This window comes from Denticeps clupeoides, chromosome 20 (genome assembly GCF_900700375.1).
Source record: "Denticeps clupeoides chromosome 20, fDenClu1.1, whole genome shotgun sequence".
In the NCBI taxonomy this organism is placed as follows: domain Eukaryota; kingdom Metazoa; phylum Chordata; class Actinopteri; order Clupeiformes; family Denticipitidae; genus Denticeps; species Denticeps clupeoides.
Genome location: NC_041726.1, coordinates 1,385,664 through 1,392,944, shown reverse-complemented (window position 1 = coordinate 1,392,944; position 7,281 = coordinate 1,385,664). Strand labels below are relative to the sequence as shown.

General features: G+C 50.7%; 1 non-coding gene across 1 annotated transcript; it reads right to left on the bottom strand.

The window, feature by feature from the left end:
* Nucleotides 1–2,273: 2,273 nt before the first annotated feature.
* trnat-cgu (transfer RNA threonine (anticodon CGU)) lies at nt 2,274–2,346 on the bottom strand. Its single transcript has one exon. It is a non-coding gene; the product is annotated as a tRNA-Thr (tRNA).
* Nucleotides 2,347–7,281: the final 4,935 nt, after the last annotated feature.

Sequence of the window (7,281 nt, the reverse complement as noted above, 5' to 3'; positions counted from 1 at the left end):
TTGTACAAAATTAAACTGTTTTTTTTTTGTTTTTTTTAAAGCACCTATTCTGAATTCACATGATCACTTATTGTACAGCACTATGGGGTAAAAAACGAAAATCAATACCAACACAGGGGGGTAGATGACTGACCACACAGCAAAAAAGGTCAAGTCTATACAAGTATGAATCACCAGGGTCCAACACACACACACACACACACACACACACACACTCAGACTCGAACACTCTAACATTCAGATGATGCGTGCGGATTTAATCCATTCATGTTGACAGCAGGGGAGCACACGAATTCCAAGAATCCTATTGGGCAAATCCATTAAGAGATAGATGAAAATAGCTTCTATTCACCGTATTCAAGGAGGATTTTTTTATTTCTCGCTGATGTCTCCGGCTACAATGCGGAGGCGGGACCGCGGCCTCTTTTTTACGTAAGTGGACGGAAATGATGGAGCAGGATGATGGTGGAAAAACTGCCGTGAGTGTCTCGTTTTAGAAAAGAGCTCCTGGAGTGGGGTTTTTGGCATGGAGGCGCGGTGGATCGCATGTGTGGGGGTGACCGTGCGGCAGGCTGTGTACGTTCGTCTGGAGCCGGCGGCCCAAGAAAAGCAAATCAGGCGTCGTTGCTCCGACGACCCCCTTCCTGCTCGCGCAGTCGGTATGGCATTCCGGTCGGGAAAAAACATGGCCGTGGAGCGGCAGGAAGCGGGAACCCGACTTGGATTCATCAATAATTGCGTTTGACTACGGTTACCGGCCATAGCCGAAGTGCCGCGGAGAGGAACGGGGGGGGTGGGGCGCGTTGAGTCAATGGCGGCCAGTGTCGTCCTCGCCAAAAACAATCGCGCATTTTTCAGGCCGCACCGTAAAAAAAAAGGCCGCCGGAGGGAAGAAATAACCCGCCGATCTCGCCGGAACAGCCGGCCTGTGCATTACTGGGAATGCCGGGGCCTTGTAGATGCCACAAAGACATGGGCTCGGAATTTTTTTAGTATTATTTCTTATCGTTATATGGAGGTTTGGGGGTTTGGGGGACACTTAACCTTCGGCAGCAGGGAAAGCAGTGTTCTTATTAATCATGACCTTGTACGTAACTCTTGACGTTTCTTATGACAGGAGGAGGAACTGTGAATCAACATCCTGCTATATTTTTGGGGCGGTGGTGGCCTAGCGGTTAAGGAAGCGGCCCCGTAATCAGAAGGTTGCCGGTTCGAATCCGGATCCGCCAAGGTGCCACTGAGCAAAGCACCGTCCCCACACACTGCTCCCCGGGCGCCTGTCATGGCTGCCCACTGCTCACTCAGGGTGATGGTTAAATGCAGAGGACAAATTTCACTGTGTGCACCGTCACTTCACTTTATCGCTATATCTTTAGTGTGCTGATTTAAGCGCGCTCGTCCCAGAGCTCGTGTCCAGTCAGCTCCGCACGACATGCTCTGATTCAGCCGAGACAGACCGAGCGAGAGACACGGAGAGGCAGGAATATGACAGGGTGTAAGATTGATTCGCTGACAGGCGGGAGTGAGGCGGCGAGAGTGATGGATCGGCTGTAATGCGGAGCGTGAGAACCACTTCCCGTTCCTTTTCCGTTACATAAAAGGCAATACGGTCGGCTCGACGAGACGCCACATGCACAAGGCTTGAGGGTGGAGAGGTTGAGAGGACGGGGAGAATATAAGGTGGAAGCCTGACTGTGCCTGCGCGGCCGAGGGAACAGACAGGAGGCGGGGTTTATACAAAGAGCCCTCGTGCAAGCCGTGGTCACGCCCCATTAAGCCCCGTCCCAATTAGGGAAAAAAGCTGAGTCCGGGGTGAGCGCGGAATGCTTCGATATTCGAGGTCTGGAGGGGGAGAAGTACTGTACAAAGGTGGGGTGTAGCGGAACCGAACCCACCACACGGCACCAGACACTCAGGTTTAGTTTTTTTTGCTCTGGGACACAAGGGGGAAAGTGGGGTTTGATCCTCTGACTTTGCAGCCTTCTGGATCATATGTAGTTAGGGGGGGGACTGTCCCTTTAACTACTGATTGTAAATCGCTCTGGATTAGTGAAAGTGAAGTGACTTGTCACCGGTGATACACAGCAGCACAGCACATGGTGCACACAGTGAAATGTGTCCTCTGCATTTAACCCATCACCCTTGGTGAGCAGTGGGCGGCCATGACAGGCGCCCGGGGAATGGGACCAGTGCTTTGCTCAGTGGCACCTCGGCGGATCTGCAACCTTCTGATTACCGCCAGGCCACCACTGCCCCTTAAGAAAGACATTTGAAGGCTCCAGTGAGGATCGAACTCACAACCCCTGGTTTACGAGACCAGTGCTCTTGCCACTGAGCTATGAAGCCATTAAACAGCATCACCATGCGGTTTCAGAGAGCTCTCCGGGCCCCAGGCGAGTCCAGTACTCATGTCTGCATATTACAGCTGGTCTGACATCACATGGTCACATGCATACATGCAAGAAGGTGCATGCAATAAACAGAATAAATATCAAGTTCATGGTTGAGGAGATTTACTCACTCGCTCATATTTTCATCAATGCTTTAGTCCATCAATGCTTTTAGGTCACAGATATCAGGCTGGAGGTCACAAGGTCATGCTAGAGCCCCCCAAACACACACAGACACACAGACACACACACACACACACACACACACTCTCACCCTTTGGACAGCGAGAGGAACCCGGACTGTGAATGTTTTGCAGATCGTGCAGGAGTTTGTCCCAGAATTAGTAGGGTTACTGAAGACAGATTATAACATGCAGAGTCAAAATGCAATTTTTACATTTCAGACCTTTTTATTTTTAGAATTATGTTGTGTGCTGAACAGCGAAGAACGTAACCATTTAACCCAAAAATAAACAGAGGGATACTGAACATTTTATCAGTAAACGTGTAACGTGCGTGTTGTGAATAAGAATCACTATTCGGTCTCGGTTTCACCACTCAGTTCTCAAGGTGAAGGAGTATCGTTCCATTAGGTGAAAAGGTGAACGCGATCGTCATTGTGATACACATCGCAGCACACGCTGCACACAGCGGAATGTGGCCTCTGCTTTTAACCCGTCGCCTTAGTGAGACGTGGGCAGCCGTGACAGGCGCCCGGGGAGCATTAGGACAATGAACCAACACCAGAGACAACATGTGATGAACGTGACGGATGGAGTCACCTCCACTAGTCCTTCATAGGCCAAGGTTTCTAGTCCTTAATTTGAGTTTATTATTTCGGAGCGTAATTTCACATCAGACGATTTCAAAGCCTCCACGCACATTTCAAGCTTATTAATGCACTCATTAAGTTAATATTTTCTCACTTTAACTCGCGGCCAAGTTTACCAAACACTGAACTCCAGCAACCTGACACCGGGTTAACGAACAAAGAAGCCCGGAAAAGCAATTAAAACGCTGTGGTCACATCTCTGACCAGCACGACTCCACGGGTCATCTGAGAAGTCGTTTTAAAGTGCCATTAGGAGTCAAACCATTAGGCAAATAGTGCAACAAGCACATTCATGCATTCAGCACCGTCCGTAGGTCTGGAGCCTTCAGAGAAGTTTTGCAACTAATTAGAGTCTGCTGGTGAGTATGGTGGATTAACTATCCCTAATGAATTAGTGCCTCGTGGCTTTCGCACACGAGGTTCAGCGGCCATGGTGCGTTGCATACACACTTGTTGAGCTTTCCGCAGAAAAAAATGACAAGCCGTGTCGGAAACCGCTGTCGATGGTTCCCTAGGTAATAACACGAATTCATCAACGGTGAATTCAGTCAGAGCTTTAAAAAAAATAAAATAAAATAAAAATAGCACTGCATTTTTAATTGAATAAAAAGTTGATTAAATGTGTAAAAGCGTTGAAACTTTTTGGTGGTCACCCTTGGAAAGACGAGTCACTGCAGATCAATAAAAAGCGATTTTATCCTAATAGAACTTGCTGTTTTCCAGGATGATGAAGATGTCCCTGATCCACCGGAATTCTTGAAAAAAAAAACCAAATAATCCATCGTCACATGTTGTTTTGCAGTGGACATGATACCAAAATGACTGTTACAGAGTTGACCTTTGCCTCATGGTTGCCAGATTGGGTCGATTTGCGTTTCAAATTACAGCAAAGACTCTCATAATGTCAAGTAGATGCACTTGTTAAATATTTACATTTACATTTACAGCGTTTACCAGACACCCTTATCCAGAGCGACTTACAATCAGTAGTTACGGGGACAGTCCCCCCCTGGAGACACTCAGGGTTAAGTGTCTTGCTCAGGGACACGATGGTAGTAAGTGGGATTTGAATCTGGGTCTTCTGGTTCATAGTCGAGTGTTTTACCCACTAGGCTGCTACCACCTACTACTAAATATCTATCAGATATATTTGTCTACCAAGTTGTTTGGTGTGATTCTTTTGGCCACGACTCCAAATATATATACCTGGCAACACTGCATGCACTACACTGCGCATGTGATGTATTCACGGAAGGAGGATTGAATCGGCCAGAATAAGGACATTTAAAGGCTTTGCCTCCTGAGTTCAGCGCCCAGAAAAGCCAGTGAGAAGGACCACCGAAGGCTGATCTGCCATGCTGAGATCCTGGTGAATTTGTCACATTTCCTGCAGTGGACCGGCACATTTGTTGTCCGTCAACTTGTCCAGGCCAAAGCGCGATTTCACCAGCAGGCCCGTGCGGGTAACCAGTTCTGGCCAGCAATTACCAGGAACGTCGGCCTCGTCTGCCCAACCGGCAGAAATATCAAGCGCCCAAACAAATCCCCCGCCTACAAAAGCAGTTTGGGCCAACCTTCCACTAATTCCCACTTGGGAAGCCGCCGGGTGGAAACCCCATGAGCTGAACGAGGGACCCTGGCGGCCTCGCCGTGTCACGACCCGGGAACCTGCGGTGGCACGGTGATATTTCGCTGTAATGTCTTGCCCCGCTTGAACCTCACTCCGCCGGCGGAATAATGTACATCTGACGTCCACACGCCGGGCCGGGCCGGGCCGGGCGAACGGTGTCCTCGCAGGTCGCGGGAGAATGTTCCACCACGCCGCGCTTTTAATCTCCGGCCGCCACCGTTGTGCTCAGACGTCTCGTCGGGTTGCTTCACGTCTTCCAGGGGCCTTCAGGGACTTCCACCGCCCGCCTCTGGTCAAACACCTCTTTAACCTCAACGCTGAACGGCAGATGCCGTTTCCGGCTACTTTCCTGTGTTTTTCCGCCTTCTTTCACCGCATGTGGTAGACATTTACATTGACGGCTACCGTGTTTTAGGCTAACGTCCTTAAAAAAGGGGATGGGTGGATGAATCAAGTTCCAAGTTCGATAGATGTCCTGCAGAAATGGGATTTTCGTATCAGATGTCTGGGTTTGACACACATTTTTTGCTAATTAGTTACGTGCTAAGTGAACTACAGTTAAGATAATTCAGCCATTGACTTTCGTACCGCCACCTATGGGAGGAGTCTGGTTGGGGCGTTTAGTTCTCATTGCTCGGGCGTCCTCTGGTCCCGCAGGTGCCGTTTTCCTTTCACCCCGAGCCATGTGGAACGGTTTAATCCCGCCCCGTCACAGGACGTTCGTCTTCGGCCCCACACGCGGGGCGCGACCAGCGGCGATGGCTTCTGCAGATGCCGCCCCCCCTCCCCTCACGTGCAGCTCCGAGGAACCGGGAGACGGAAAATTCGCTTGGCGTTTACAAGCTTTAAAAGTCAGAACATCTGTGAACTCAACTGACTCCTTTAGACGGGGCGGGGGCGGAGCCTCAGGGGCCTCGGCGATGCGGCGGCTGTTGGGCAAACACAGGTGGCCCCGGGCTCCACGCCGGACCCCGAGAAATGAGAAAAGGGGGAGACGAGAACAAACCCACTTTTGTAGGAAAGAATGAGCGTGTAGGTGAGGCGGACGGAGTCGGGGAGTTTATGTTATGGGTGGAGTCGGCGAGCTCGAATGTCCCGGAGCGGCCGCGCCGAGCCGGTGGAGGGATTAGGTTAGTGCGGCGGAGATGAGGTTAGGCGGACAGAAACAGGAACATCTGTATTACATTTGCACTCGGCCGCTTCCACGTCGCCCTAAAAAAAAGGAGACCCCCCCGCCCCAATCTGCAGAGGAGAGGCCGAGGCTGGCCCGCTTCCCCCGAACGACCCCTCGCCAGCGGCGGCGGGGCTCGGCAGGTCCGGCACTGATATATTACTGCGGCTGGTGTTTCGATACGTGGGGAGTTCACTTTACAAAACTTCTCTACAACATCAGAGGAATTCGCCCTCATCTAACACAGGCCACCCAGATCCTGGTTCCGTCCTTAGTAATCTCACGACTGGACTACTGTACCTCCCTTCTACCTGGTCTACCACTATGTCCCATCCGACCTCTACAACTCATACAAAATGATCTTCAACCTTCCCAAGTTCTCCACACCGCCCCTCTACTACGTTCCCTCCACTGGCTCCCAGTAGCTGCACGCATCAGGTTCAAAATACTGATGCTGGCCTACAAAGCCAAACATGGAGTAGCACCATCCTATCTCACAGCCCTTATTACACCCCGCACTGCACCTCGTATACTCCGAGCCTCCAGTACTGCTCGCCTGGTCCCTCCATCTCTGAAGGTAAAAGGAAGACGCTCATCTAGACTCTTCCCCTCGAGGTCAGGACAGCTCAGTCACTGAGCACCTTCACACGGCAGCTCAAGACCTTCCTCTTTAGAGAATATTTAGATGAACTTGTAACCTTCTTATTGTCTGACTTCTGTATAGAAACTAGAACAGAGTGAATAAAAAGATTGTATTCATAGTTGGGGGGGTCCTAGTGAACCAGAACTGACCACTTTATCCATGGTGACATGGGAGTATGTTGAAAGTCGCTCTGGATAAGGGCGTCTGTCGAATGCCTTTAATGTTAAATGTTTTTTACTTTCCCTGCGCTAGTTGGAAAGGGGCAGGAAAGAGGGGCTTTTATGCGACGGTGCGGATCTGAGTGTGGCGGGGGACCCTCTGAAGGTGGAGCTTGCTGCTCTCTTCAGGGTGCCGCTGCACCGCAGCTTCTGCGGCATCAGCACTTTTTCACGCGTTGCAGCGAAACAGAATAACTCTGCCATCCCCACAGAAGGGCAAGGGCACTGCGGAGAGGAGAAGCAGGGAGAAGAGAGTCTCGGAGCTTTTTCCGGTTCTCCACGTCTCCACGTCCAGCTGCAAGGCTGATCGGACACTGCGGGTTGCTCATGAGCAACTCCGGGAGCCCTGCAGGAACCTCAGCAGGACACCAGGCGTCTGGAACACGTTCTACAGACG